Raw genomic sequence first — 14,793 nt, 5'->3', positions numbered from 1 at the left:
GAGAAAATATTACAATGTCCTTAAGATGAGAGATTTGTACACTATTAATTTATCCTTTCACTGGATTAAGAAACAGGCTTGGAAAGGCATTTGTTGATACAAAACCTAAATTAGGAAAAAATGTCAAGTTAGTTTCAGGTTAAACTTTGAAAATGTGCTAATTTGGTCCTCATGAAAACATACTGGATCCTTTCCTTGTTTCTATTATGTCATTTAACAATTCATCTGCATCATTATCAAATAAATATATACCTTGACAAACCAAATACATTTTAAGTCTAGTAACATACAGCTGCCTAAATCTGGGAACCACTCTAAACAGTTGGCTGATTTCATGGTATGATATTTATACTTCTAAAAATGTTCTCAAAGTGCTATTCTTGATTTTTTCAATTTTTGGATAGTAGGTAGTACCTTCCTAAGAGGAAAAAAAGGATTTAACTCTTTTTTTCTAATAAATATAACAGTTATTCCTACTGAAACAAAATAAAACATATACACATACTCACTTGCACAGTCTTTTAAGAGTTCTATCACAATTTTAAGCCAGTATTATTCAAAGCTGAACCATGGACAAGATTTCAATTTTCCCACTGTTTTTGTGGGCATTCTCCAGTAGGGAAGCCCTAGATCTTGTATTTGTATGTGTGTGTGTTTTGATTTGCTTTTCTATGTATTCATCGGTATTTCCTGAACACTCTCACAGAAATGTAGTCCAAACATGGTCAAAACCAGGAGTGATCTATCAGTTCACTTATCATTATTGTCTTTGCTGCTGTTAATTTTAATTGATTATTAAATTGCTGTTATTTAAATTATATTTAATTATTTTAATATTTAATAATTTTATTTATTTATAGTATTTAAATATTAAATTATTAAATTGCTGTTATTTTAATTGATTATGCCATTGCTTCCAAAGCACACTGCACAATGTCATTTTGGAAATCCCCTTCATTTCACTTTAGTAGTCCCCAAACACCATCCTGAGACATAAGTATTTCCTCTTTCTTCCTAGGTTGAAGTTCCACTTCCTGCATCCCATGTTTTCCTATTTATTGATTTATGCTTGAGAATATCTTCCTATCAGCTCCTGAGAAAGTGTTCAGGGGAAGAAACATTTTTCAAAACCAGTATAGCTGAGAAGTAGCTTCATTTTATTTTCACATTTAATAGGTTAGCAGGGTACGGAATTCCAGGTTAGTAACTGTTTTATTTGATATATCCTAAGATACTTTTTCCCACAGTCACTTATACATCAATGATATTGTTAAGAAGGCCCGTAACTATCAGCTTGAAGGCCAACCCTTTTTATGGGGTCTATAATTTCTCTGGAAACTTTGGGATTTTCTCCTTACTTGTGACAGTCCAAAATTTTACAATAATGTATCATGAGGAAAGCATTTTTCTAACCATTGTATTAAGTAACTGGTGACCCTAGTCAATCTAGAAACTGTTGTCCTTTAGTTCTAAAATAAAATTTTTGTAACAGTTATTTCTTATTCACTATTCCAACACTTTCTATGCCCCACCACTGTTAACATACACAGGCTGTTTTTCTTTTCTTAGAATGATACTAATTTGTTATTGAACCTCCTTACTTCAATTTATCTTTCTAATATAACTTATAATTTTATTCTATTTTCCTTCAGATGTTCACTCAGAATTTATTTTAAAAGTTCACCTATCATATTTTAAATTCTCAACAGCTCTTTGTTGATTTTTTAATGAACATTCCCCTTTTATACCCACCTCTATTTTTTTTAACTGGGTTAAATTTCTTTTTTTTTTCTTTTATTTTTTAACTTTACAATTTCTACCATTACAACTTTGATAATAGACTTCACAGCTTTTTAACACAAGCTTTTATTCTGGTTGTGATTTTATCTCCTGTAAATTTTATATGTCTACTTCCTTGTTTTGATATATTTTCCTGCTACAACTTTCCTAAAGGTATGGTGGTTATTAATTGCTTAGACATAATAAAGCCTAAAAAAGTCTAAACCCAATGGAAGTACAGTACTTGGGGGTGGAGAAGTATGTACACTGGTGGAAGAGTAGGGATTCCCTGGGATAAAATGAACTTGAGTAACGGAAACACCTAAGTGTACATCAACAGATGAATGAATAAAGAAAATGTGGTATTTATATACAATAGAATATTATCCAGCCATAAAAATAATGAACTCTTGCTATTTCTGACAACATGAATGGAATAGAGGGCTTTATGCTAGTGACAGAGAAAGTCAGACAAAGACAAATATCATATGATCTCACTTATATGTGGAATCTTAAAAAAAAAGCACGTAGATAGAATAGATCAATGGCTGCCAGAGGGAGCAGGAGGGGAGGTAAAATGGTAAAGGGGGAAAAAGGTACATTATTATTATTATAAGATATTATAATTATAATGATACTTATCCTATTATAAGATAAGTAAGTGATCCTGATCTAATGGACAGCACGGAGACTACAGTTAAAACTATTGTATTGCATATTTGAAAGGTGCTAAAGGGGCTAAGAGAATAGATCTTAGAAGTTCTCATCACAAGAAGAAAAAGAGCAGACTTACGCATGATGACAAATGTTAGCTAGATTTATTGTGGTCATCATTTTGCAATGCATACATATATCAAATCATTATATTGCACACCTGAAACTAACATGTTAATTCTATCTCAATAAAAAGGAAATCACTAAGAAAAACGTCTACATATCTGATAGGGATGACATGAAAATGAAAATATCAGGCAAAAAATATAAATCCATTTTTTAATGGGCTTGAATTACATTACCTAGCCAAAGGAAAAACAAGTCTGTGGTATAAGTTGAGTTGAAATTTTGACAGGTTATATTAAGGATGTCTGAGAGACAGCTAGGTGACAATAGAACATTTCAGACAGTTGTAAATAAAGCTCTGCTATAATTGATATAAAAGTGATAGCCAAAACCAGAAGATGGACATAACTGCCAAGGATGATAAGTATATGGGAAAAATGTCACTTCAATCACGGAGCATAATCAACACTAAACTCCAAATCAGTGTTTTAAAATGTCTTTCCATTTTCAGGAATGCCTTCCATACAGAACAACCATCAGAAAAAAAGAGTACTGTGTGGGAAAACTGTCATATTGTAATTACTCACAAGTGTCACACTTAGGATAAAAGCAATTAAGTTAATTGGATTGATAATAAAAATGTATTATCTGCAGCATTCTAAGCACTTATTTAATTCATAACTAGTAAGTACTAGACTCTTCAAAGAACCCTTCATGCCATGGATTTCTATTGTGAGATATGAAAATCTACTGAACAGTCATAAAGTCTTCCTGAAATCAATGACAACTTTACTATATACATGGAACTGCTACTTAAACTGTGATACACACATTCATTCACTCATCCATTTATTTTCACATGTATGTAATACATGTAATATACATATATAATAATGTATCTGCATTTATTTATACATATATGCTTTAATATACATATAGGTATACCTGGAAAATACTGTGGCTTCAGTTCCAGACCATTGCAACAAAGCAAGTCAAAGATGTTGGGGCTTCCCAGTGCATATAAAGTTATGTTTACAAAATACTGTAGTCTATTGAATGTGCAACAGCATTATGTCTAAAAAATGTACATACCTTTATTTAAAATTACTTTTTGCCAAAAAATGCCATCATCTGAGCTTTCAGCAAGTCATGATCTTTTTGTTGGTGGAGGGCTTTACCTAAGTGCTGATGATAGCTGACTGATCAGGGTGGTGGATGCTGAAGGTTTGAGCGATTGTGAAAATTTCTTTAAAAAGACAATGATGAATTTGCAATATTGACTCTTCCTTTCACGAATGATTTCTCTGTAGCCTGCAGTTCTGATTGATAGTATTTTAATCACAATGGCGCTTCCGTCCAAATTGGAGTCAGTGTTCTCACATCATGCCTCTGCTTTATCAACTAAGTTTATGGTGTATTCTAAATCCTTTGTTGTTCTTTCAACAATCTTCACAGTATCTTCACCAAGAGTAGATTCCACTTCAAGAAATCACTTTCCTGTGGCGGATTCATTTTGATATTTGGCAAAACTAATACAATTATGTAAAGTTTAAAAATAAAATAAAATTAAAAAAAAATAATAAAAAAAAGAAATCACTTTCCTGCTTCTCTATTAGAAGCAACTCCTCCTCCATTCAAACTGTATGCTGACCTTGCAGCAAACCAGTCACATGTCCAGGCTCCGCTTCTAGTTCTCTTGCTACTCCTACCCCTATCTTCACTGACTTCCTCTCCTGAAGTCTTTAACCCGTCAGTGTCATTCCTGAGGACTGGAATCAACGTCTTCTTCCAATCTCCTGTGTATGTTGATATTTAGACTCCTTGTGAACCACAGATGTTCTTACTGGAATCTAGAATGGTAAGTTCCTTCTGGAAGGTTTTCAATTAACTTAGCCCAGATTCATCAGAGGTACCATTCTCTATGGTAACTATAGCCCTACGAAATATATTTCTTAAATAATAAGACTTGGAAGTAGAAATTACTCCTTGATTCATGAGCAGCAAAGTGCAAGTTCACAAACATGACAACAACATTCATCTCTGTACGTCTCCATCAGAGCTCCTAGATGACCAGGTCCAATGTCACCAAGCAGTAATATTTTGAAAGGAACCTTTTTCTCTGGTCAGTAGGTTTTAACAGCAGACTTTAAATATCCAATAAATCATGTTGCAAATATATTGGCTGTTATAAAGGCTTTGCTGTTCCATTTAGAGAGCACAGGTAGAATGCTACTGCTACCGCTGCTGAGTCGCTTCAGTCATGTCCGACTCTGTGCGACCCCATAGACAGTAGCCCACCAGGCTCCCCCGTCCCTGGGATTCTCCAGGGAAGAACACTGGAACGAGTTGTCATTTCCTTCTCCAATGCATGAAAGTGAAAAGTGAAAGTGAAGTCGCTCAGTCGTGTCCGACTCTTCGTGACCCCATGGACTGCAGCCTAGCAGGCTCCTCTGTCCATGGGATTTTCTAGGCAAGAGTACTGGAGTGGGGTGCCATCGCCTTCTCCGACAGGTAGAATAGATTTAGCATAATTCTTAACGGCCCTAAGATTTTCATAACGGGAAATGAGCTCTGGTTTCATTTGAAAGCTGCCAGTTGCATTAGCCTCTGACCAGAGAGTCAGCCAGTCCTTTGAAGTTTGAAGCCAGGCATTGATTTTTCTTCTTCAGCAATGAAAGTCCTAGCCGCATCTTCTTCCAATACGAGGCTGTTTTGCCTGCATTTAAAATCTGTCATTTAGTGTAGCCACCTTCAAGAAGGTAGCGAGAACTTCATGATCTGAGCTAGATCTCCTGGGTACCTTCCTCTAGCTTCTGCAACAACATTAGCGGCTTCACTTTGCACTTGTACATTATAGGGACCACTTCTTTGCTTAAACCTCGTGATCCAACCTCTGCTGGCTTTCAGACTTTTCTTCTGTAAGTTCCTCACCTTCTCGGCCTTCACAGAACTGAAGAGAGTTAAGGCTGTGCTGTGGAAGAGGCTTTGGCTTGAAGGAATGTTGGGGTTGATTTGAGGCTCTATCCAGGTCACTAAAAAATGTCTTCCTATCAGCAAAAAGTCTGTTTTGTTTTTTTATTATCCATATGTATGTTGGAGGCGCAGTTTTAATTTTCTTCAAGAACTCTCTCTTTGCATTCGCAGCATGGCTACCCATTTGGTGCAAGAACCGTAGCTCTAAGCGTATCTCAGCTTTTGGTATGCCTTCCTCACTAGTCTTCATTATAACTTAATTATTTTAATTTACGTGAAAGAGGTGTGACTGTACACTTGAACACTTAGAGGCCATTGTAGGGCTATTAATTGGCCTAATTTCAGTACCATCGTGCCTCAGGGAATAGGGAGACCAGAGGGGAGGGAGACAGATGGGAAACCATTTGATTAGTGAGGTGGTCAGTACATGCCCAACATTTATCGATTAAGTTCTCTGTCTTATATGGGTGAGGTTCTTGGTACCCCAAAATAATTACATATTAATAGTAATAGAAAAGATCACTGATTACAGAACACCATAACAAATATAATAAAAATGAAAGTTTGAAATATTTTGAGAATTGCCAAAATGTGATAGAGACACAGAGTGAAAAATACTGTTGGGAAAACGATACCACCAGACTTGCCCACTCCAGTGTTCTTGCCTGGAGAATCCCAGGGACAGGAGAGCCTGGTGGGCTGCCGTCTATGGGGTTGCACAGAGTTGGACACGACTGAAGCAACTTAGCAGCAGCAGCAGCAGACTTGCTCTACACGGGGTTTGCTATAAACCTTCAACTTATAAAAATATTCAATTAAAAAAGAAGCAAACAGACACAGAAAAACAAACAAAATTTCCCCACAATATCCACAAAGCACAATAAAGCAAAACACAATGAAACAAGGTATGTGGTACACACACATACTCGCCTTTGAACACATATTTAAATTGGGGAAGTTGAGGGAGAATATTGGGTGTGGCAGAGAACTTGCTAGGAGCTTGATCTAAGCTGCACATTTGCAGTCCCATCTGGGAAAATCTGGAAGTCAATTTCCTGCAGCTTCTAGTTCATGTTCAAAATTGAAGGCTTGTCTTAAGTCAAATGAAAAGTACATTATGTGTTATTTTCCCTTCCCTTGGTACCTTATATTTCTCCATGTGGTCTTAACCATACCAACTTCTCACCATCAGGAAAATGTACCTGTTTTCACTTACCTACCATGGACTATGAGACTGGAAGACAGTGAGTGAATACCAGTGTTTTTCCTCTATACATCCTTACTGCATTGTCCATGATAATTATAGTGTGGTAGAATGGAATCCAAGTCTCCCACTATGCAGGCTTCATTATTGGTGATGATATTAAAAATGATGGACAAAGTAGTATATTGGTTATGAGACAGGGCAGTGATCAAGGGTCTCTAGGTTTAATTGAGATTTTAGTGCTCATAACAGGTATGAACTTGCCACTTCTGTAAGAAATAGCAAATAAAATTATCAAGCAGCTTCATACGGTTATAATGAGGAAAATTATGAAGCACTTTAACACAACACCTGGTGCATAATAAACACCCAGTAAACTTCAGCTCCTGTAATAATGAGAACAATGGTTGATGTTCCAGAGCTTACCCTGCTGATGGCATCATCAGTGCTAGTCCTATCTTCTATCCCTAAGTCAGCTATCGCCCTGCAGAAAACAACTTCTTGTTTGATTTCCATTTACTGCTGTGATTTGAAGGTGGTTTTGCCTCATAAGCTATATTGGTAGATCTCTATATTTAAGATATTTTCTTATTTTCACGCTTCTTGCATTTTCTACACTGCTGTTTGAGAACACCAGAACTAGAGAGGGGAAGATAGGAACGATGGACATGAACAAGAGCCTTACACTCTGACTGTCATTCAAGACAACTGGATAAAGGAATAAAACCAGGAGAAAGAAACTTAACACAGTGACATTGAACTGCAGTTTAATACAGCAAATTTGCCAAACAAATCCAAAATAAAACATGTTAACAGTCATGTTTGTTTAAAGATGTAACTTAACTGTATGTAGAAAAGAAGTAAAATCCTTTTAACTTTTAAGTGTAGCATTTCCCAAAATAAAAGGGTTAGTATTTTCAAGAAACATTATATTGTTAATTGAATAAGAAGTAAAGGGAAGCAAGAGCAATTAGAATTTTATTTCCATAGAAATGGACCAGATGTAAATGAGCTCAGATATTTTAACATAGCTTTTAGTATGGCTGCTTCATTGGATCGGTGACCATTTAGTTAATTCACTAGAAGTCTCCTATTCTGAGACAGGACTAAAGTTTCTAACCTCACACAAACCCACTGCTAAGTATTAAAATCTTGAGATTAAAAATCTCAAGATAAAATTTAATAAATCAAGGCTGCTCTCATATTTAGTAATTAGTGAGAAGGGAATGGCAATCCACTCCAGTATTCCTGCCTGGACAGAGGAGCCTGGTGGGCTACAGTCTATGGGGTCACAAAGAGCTGGACATGACTGAGCAACTAACACTTTCAACTTTCAATGAAATATTTTCTTAGTTTTTCTCCAATTAATTAGAGAAGCGTACCTCTGGAAAAGAGATTATATAACATATATTTATTAAGAATATGTGAACACATTTAAGGGGTTATTTTCTAAATCTAGGGTACAGAAAAGTTTTACGTGGTATTTACTTCAGTTCCCTAGAAACGGTCTGTTTTGGGTGTGTGTGGGTATGTGTGGTGTGTGTGTGGGTGTGTGTGTGTGAATAGGTCTCTTGGTGCTGGCAGTTTAATCACTGAGTTGTGGTCAACTCTTTTTTGATCCCGCCAGGATTGAAGCCCACCAGGGCCTTCTGTCCATGGGATTTCCCAGGAAAGAACACTGGAGTAGGTTACCATTTCCTTCTTCATGGGCTCTTTCCAACTCGGGGATCGAACTCAAGTCACCTGCTTCACAGGTGAATTCTATACCACTGAGCCACCTGGGCAGCCCCAACTGGTCTCTTGCATACACCAAATAAGGACACCGAAAATGAAGGATTTGCATTATAAATGCAGGTCAGTACTAGCCATAATCAAATAAAGGTTTTGCTTTGCTTTGTTCATTTTAAATGATTTTTTTTTTTTTTACCAATTGTTGATATTTTTCTAAATGTTCTACTGAAAAAGAAACATTTTCTATCAGGAGTGATAACAAAGACTCAGGGTTTTATTTCAATCCCAAAAGTAATAAGACAGCAATAGAAAGGATTTTGGTAAGATGGTGAATTGAACACAAATAGTTTATTTGTTCCTACTGATTCCAAATCTGCTTTTCTTGATTGAAATTGCTGCTGAGCTTCTCCTAGGTGGGTTAGACACACAGAGTGTGGGGGAATCTGAGGAGGAAAGTTAATAGCCCACTAAGGGAACTCAATAGGCAGAGAGAGTGAGATCCTTCAGAACAAAGAGAAGAAGCAACTAGCAAAATAAGGGTCTTCTCAGAGGCAAAAGATAACTTTCACAGAAAAACTAACAAAATTATCAAGGGGATTCAAGTGCAGAACAAACAAAGCAAAGGTAAACAAACAAACAAACGAAAACAATACCTATGAAACCATGATTGTCCAAATAACAATATGGAACATAAATCATAGGACAGGAATGAAATGTACCTGAAGTTTTTATAAAAGGAGAATATGAAAGTACTATGTAGAGAAAAACAATAAGGAATCTTGAGAAAAAAATTAAAATGATATGATCTGGAAATCTAGCACATAAATCATAGGCATTCCAGAAGGGAAAAAGATACATTGAGGAGATGTATTAATTAAACAAAGAACAGGAGAAGATTTCCTGAGGTGAAGAAAGATTTGAGTCTGCAGGTTGAAAGAGCTCCCCACAGTATGGACTGGATTGATGGAAACCCCCCCTGGACATATAATAGAAAAATTACTGAGCTGTAAGTGCAGACAGCAATCTCACAGGCATCTGGGGAGAAAGGAAGAGCCCCCAAATGAAACGAATCACATTGTGATTATCCTTCATTGAGTTTGAAACCAGTAGGCAATAGCAAAGCATCTGTAAGTCTCCTGAGGTAACTGAACTGGAAACTTGGAATCCTGTATCAAAACCATACCATTTTCCTATATGAGTAAAAGCGTTTTAAAAATGTAGAATTTGAAAACTGAACCACACAGGTACTTCATCTGAAGACAGTAATATAGAACAGGATAAGCAAACAGCAAATGGTCTGGAACAGAGAACTCAAAAAGGTAGAGAAGCAATCATCACCAGCCCTGAGTCTTGTGTCCTTCCCACAGATACACGCACACATGCACACATACAATCACACACACACACAGACACACACACACAGACACACACACACACACACACACTGATGGCTGCTCTAAGAATTTGCAGCAGAAGCAATAAAGACAAAATAATCAAACAGCAGAATATACTCCAAAGCAAAGTCTAACTATGGCCCAGAGCACAATGTACTACAGAATCCAAGTAAACCTCCATACAGGAAGGTTTCAAGTGGGAGGGAGGTGAGGAGCCTATTGCTTCATTGGTAGAGGGAGTCCAGGGGCGGGGGTGATGGACAGAGGAAAGCTGACATATTCCACTAGTCTCTTCTGGCTAAAGTTAGGGGCTGAGGTAAGGATAGAGTAGCAAGATAGTAGAATTTTAAGGATTACTGAATATTTATGGGGAAATAAGATCTTGTTTTCAAAAAATAATATATAGCAATACCTATATATATATGATTAGGAATGAAAAGAGGAGGAAAATAACCATATAATATAAAAAATAATATATGGAATTTCCAAGTTAATAAGGAGAAATGAGTACATTGAACTGAAAAATGAGTCTGAAGTAAAATTTAGAAAATAACAAAAGGAGAGACAACAACGTAAATTTATTAATAAATATTAGGTAAGGTTTAAAGGATAAATCTATGTAAATCAGTCATTATAAATCAATGATGAAATTTGTGCCCTTAAAAGTCCAATACTGTCATATTAAATTTTTAAAAAGCAAGCTATCTATGTTTTTTAATAAGAAAAACACATAATGCTATAAAGGAATATTGAAAATAGAAGTGTTAGTCACTCAGTCATGTCCAACTTGTGACCCCACGGACTACAGCCCACCAGGCTCCTCTCTCTATGGGATTCTCCAGGCAAGAATATTGGAGTAGGTTCCATTCCCTTCTCCAGGGAATCTTCCCAACCCAAGGATCGAACCCAGGTCTCCTGCATTGCAGGCGGATTCTTTATGATCTGAGCCACCATAGGAAACTCTGAAAATTTAAAGATGATATAAAAATAACTTACAAATGCAAAGAAAAAGAAAATAAGAGTTGTGATGATAGTTTCAGAAAGAGTCATAATCTTAAAAACACTGTACATTATAAGTAAGAAAACTGTAAAGGGATAAAAGGAGGCATGTGTGACTCTCCAACTCTCCAAAGATGTATCTCCAACAAACTTGCATTTACCAAACAGCATGGCATCATCTATAAGCCAGCATATGATGGAAATGAAATGCATATGGAAGCTCAAATAAAATTCTCCTGAAATTTAAAAGACCTAGTAGACTTAACATACAAAGTAAGAAGAAATGAACAGTGCACTCAGGCTTTTGATTTACCATATAAATATAGAAATCTGCAGCTTTTGAACAATGTATATGCATGTGTATTTGTGTGCCAGCCTGTGTGTTCTATGTCTACAAAATATTTTATTTATCACATAATTGGCCACAAACAAAATCTTAACAACTTTTAAAAAAAAGTAGTTTATAAATGAACAAACATCTTTACTTGGAAATTAAAACAAAAACAAACTGGATTAAATTGCTCTCGGATCAAAAGGAAATCATTAACTAGCTACACAGTAATGAAAAAGCTAACACTTCTGAACAAAACTGATGAGATACAGTGAAAGCTGTCCTAGGAATAAAACGCATGGCCTTAAATGTTTTCTTTATTAAAAAGGAAAGATAAAAAGATAGAACTTAATACAAATAGAAGCAATTGGAAAGAGAACTACAGAGCATAATGAAATAAACAAGATAGAAGAATTAATAAGGCCAGAGCTTGTAATAAGTGAAATAGAAAAAAAAAAAAATAGCAGGAAGGACATATAAAGTCTAAAATGTGTTTGTAAGAACAAAACTTTGCAAGCCCGATGAATATTTTTAAGAGTGGAGGTAAACAGACATATTAGGAATGAGAACTGATAAGTAGGTGCAAATATGAGACAGATTAAAGAAGCAGAAGAAAATACGATACACTCTGATGGCAGCAGATTTGAAATCTTAGAGAAAATGGACAGTTTCTGTTCCCAGTTTCTAATGTTAACTCAAGAAGAATTAGAACACTTGAACAGCTCTATTACCAGAGCACAGAAGAGAATAAATACCTACCATTGAAAAAGGCATTAAGAGCAGCTGGGTTCTCAGATGAAGCTGCTATCATTCTTAAAGAAGCCTTAATTTCCATTTTATTTACAAAGCATTTGAATTTAGAAAAACATAGGAAGTTCTTAAATTCATTATAAGATTAAATCAAATTCATTTCTATATTAAAAATGAAAACTTAAAAAACCATACTCATCATATAAGTTAACTGTCTAATTAAAAGATGAAAACAAAAATGTGCTAAAACAATAATACCTTATTACCAAGTGGAATTTATTTTGGAAATGAATTTAACCTTATTAAATATATGAATTTTTTTCAGCATATGAATTTCATGTAATTTCAGTTAGAGTCAGAACATGTTTTGTGGTTGAAGGTATTTTTAAGTTACTTTAAGATATTTTCAGGAAGAGAAAAACTGTCTAGAATAATTCTGAAAATAGTGGTGTGTGTGTGTGAATGTGTATATCTGTGTGTGTCTGTGTGGGGTGTTTGTGGGGGTGTGAGCATATGTGTGTGCATGCATGTGTGTGTATATATGTGTCTGTTGGGGGCCGGTGTGAAGCACTCCGCCCATGACAAAGGTCATGAGGAAGGAGGCTCAACATACGCAAAGGAGGGATCGAGCCTCAGGAGTCCCCCTGGAAATCCTCGAGCATCTACCCCCATAACCAGAGCCTGCCTACTTTACTACTTTGTGCTCTCACCTACACCTCTGACTTTACAGGGGGCTGTCCCCCACCACCTCTTTCGGAGAAGGAGTTAACTTAGAACTCCAGTTAATAATAATTCCTGGGCGTGATAGGAGTGTTTCAACCTACAAACTCCTCTGAAGGTTCTCTAGCCTGCCTGACAGGCTTGTCTGGCCACATGTAATTGCTTACAGCCTCCCAACTGTGAGAGGCACGAGATGCTTTAAACCTTCTAAAAACAGTTAGAAAACTATCAGTATAAGTATAATGGGCTGATTAGAAATTGTGTTGGTGAAGGGTTTTTCATTTGTTGAGCCAATGTTTGTTGCTAAGTCTCCATATCCCCTGCCCTTACACACATTAATGAATATATAGAAGAAATAAGTATTAACCTTTGATATAAATCACATTAGACCTTAGGCTAAGTAAATTCTTTCCTTAACTAAAACCCACTATACCCTCACCCTATAGGAATGTAACTTTATTTGGGTGGCGTCTGTTTTGAGAATAATCAGCCCTGGAGAAATAAGTGTCCTGATTGAGTGACCGCTGTCACAAGGAGAGGGTCATAAATTGTCAGCAGGCCCCTTGGCCAGAAGATGATGTAACACCCCTAAGACCTCTGTATACATTTGTGTGAAGCACCTGACTTTAAAAAAAGTCAGGACTGCTGTCCCCACGTGACTTTTGTATAATATCTCAGTGTATAAAAACAGACTCTGGAAAATAAAGAATTGGGATCAGTTCCTCGAAAGACTGGTCTCCCCATGTCTCTCTCTCTCTCACTCTGGCTGAGTCTCCATCTGGAGCACGGAACCCGCCATGCTTACGTATTATGCCTGGGCTTCTAAGATCCGACCGGGAAGGCTTCAATGTCTCCTCTCCTTCGGGAGAACGGAAGGACGCCTGCGGCCTACGTAAGTGGTGCAGGCTTCTTGTCTTGAAGTTTTATGGGTCTCCCGCGTAAACCAAGCTACTCAGCCTCTTTTCTCCACTGAATTTTCCTACTGAGCTATCCTTATTCTATTACTCTTTATATCTTTGATGAATATTTAAATAGTCACCTAAGCCGTCTCCCCTTCGAACACCCTGGATCAGCCGGGGCTGGACCCCGGCATGTGTCTGTGTGTGCATGCATGTGTGTTCCTCTCTGTGTCTGTGTGTTTATGTGTGTTTATGTGTGTGTATGTTTATGTACATGTGTGTCCATAGGAGATATGGGCTTTCCTTACAAGGATCCAGATTATGCTTTAAATTTACCTCTTACAGATGTGGGATATCTAAAAATATCAAATAAATGGAATAGCAAATATGGAATGTGATCCCCAAATATTTACTATATGACAAAATTGATGTCTCCATGCTGTGGGAAAGGTATGAATTCTTTAATAAGCTGCTTTCAGAACTGATTATTCCTATGGAAAGAAATATAAAGGGGTATCTATCTTTTACTATATACAAAATTAAATGCTAGATGCATTAAAGCTGAAATATGAAAATAAAACAATTAGAATCCTTCAAAGACATATATAATAGTATATTTAAATATTAATATCCTAAAAGAGTAAAAATAATTTGTAGCTACATTCATAAAAATGGACACATTTCATAAATATAAAAGTAAACAAAATGTGCAGAGCAATATAGTCAGCTTGGATGCATTAATACAAGGTCACATATAGAACTAAACAATACATTATTCAGGAATATGCATATATATTTTAAAGCTATAAACAAAAGGAAAAGAATTATTACCTCAAAAATGCAAGATGCTAATTAACTGCAGTTGGATACAAATGAGATGTTATTGGGAGAAAATGCTATAACAATTAAGTTGAAGTGGCATACTCGGGTGTTCAGTATAGTCAAACAATACATATATGTTATATATAGTCACATGTGTGCTGTGCTAAGTCACTTCAGTTGTGTCCGACTCCTTGCAACCCTATGGACTCTATCCCTCCAGGATCCTCTGTCCGTGAGATTCTTCAGGCAAGAATACTGGAGTGGGTTACCTATACACATATATAATACATATTTATGACAAACTCAGTAGTATAAAGATTTGAAAGACTACATGTCTACTTTAAGGGCTGGAAAAATTTGTTAACTACAATTGGAAACTCAGAAGTTGCAGTAAATACATTTGTGTAAACA

Source organism: Bison bison, unplaced genomic scaffold (assembly GCF_000754665.1).
Source record: "Bison bison bison isolate TAMUID 2011002044 unplaced genomic scaffold, Bison_UMD1.0 scf7180017864050, whole genome shotgun sequence".
Lineage (NCBI taxonomy): Eukaryota > Metazoa > Chordata > Mammalia > Artiodactyla > Bovidae > Bison > Bison bison.
This window is presented reverse-complemented; position numbering follows the sequence as displayed.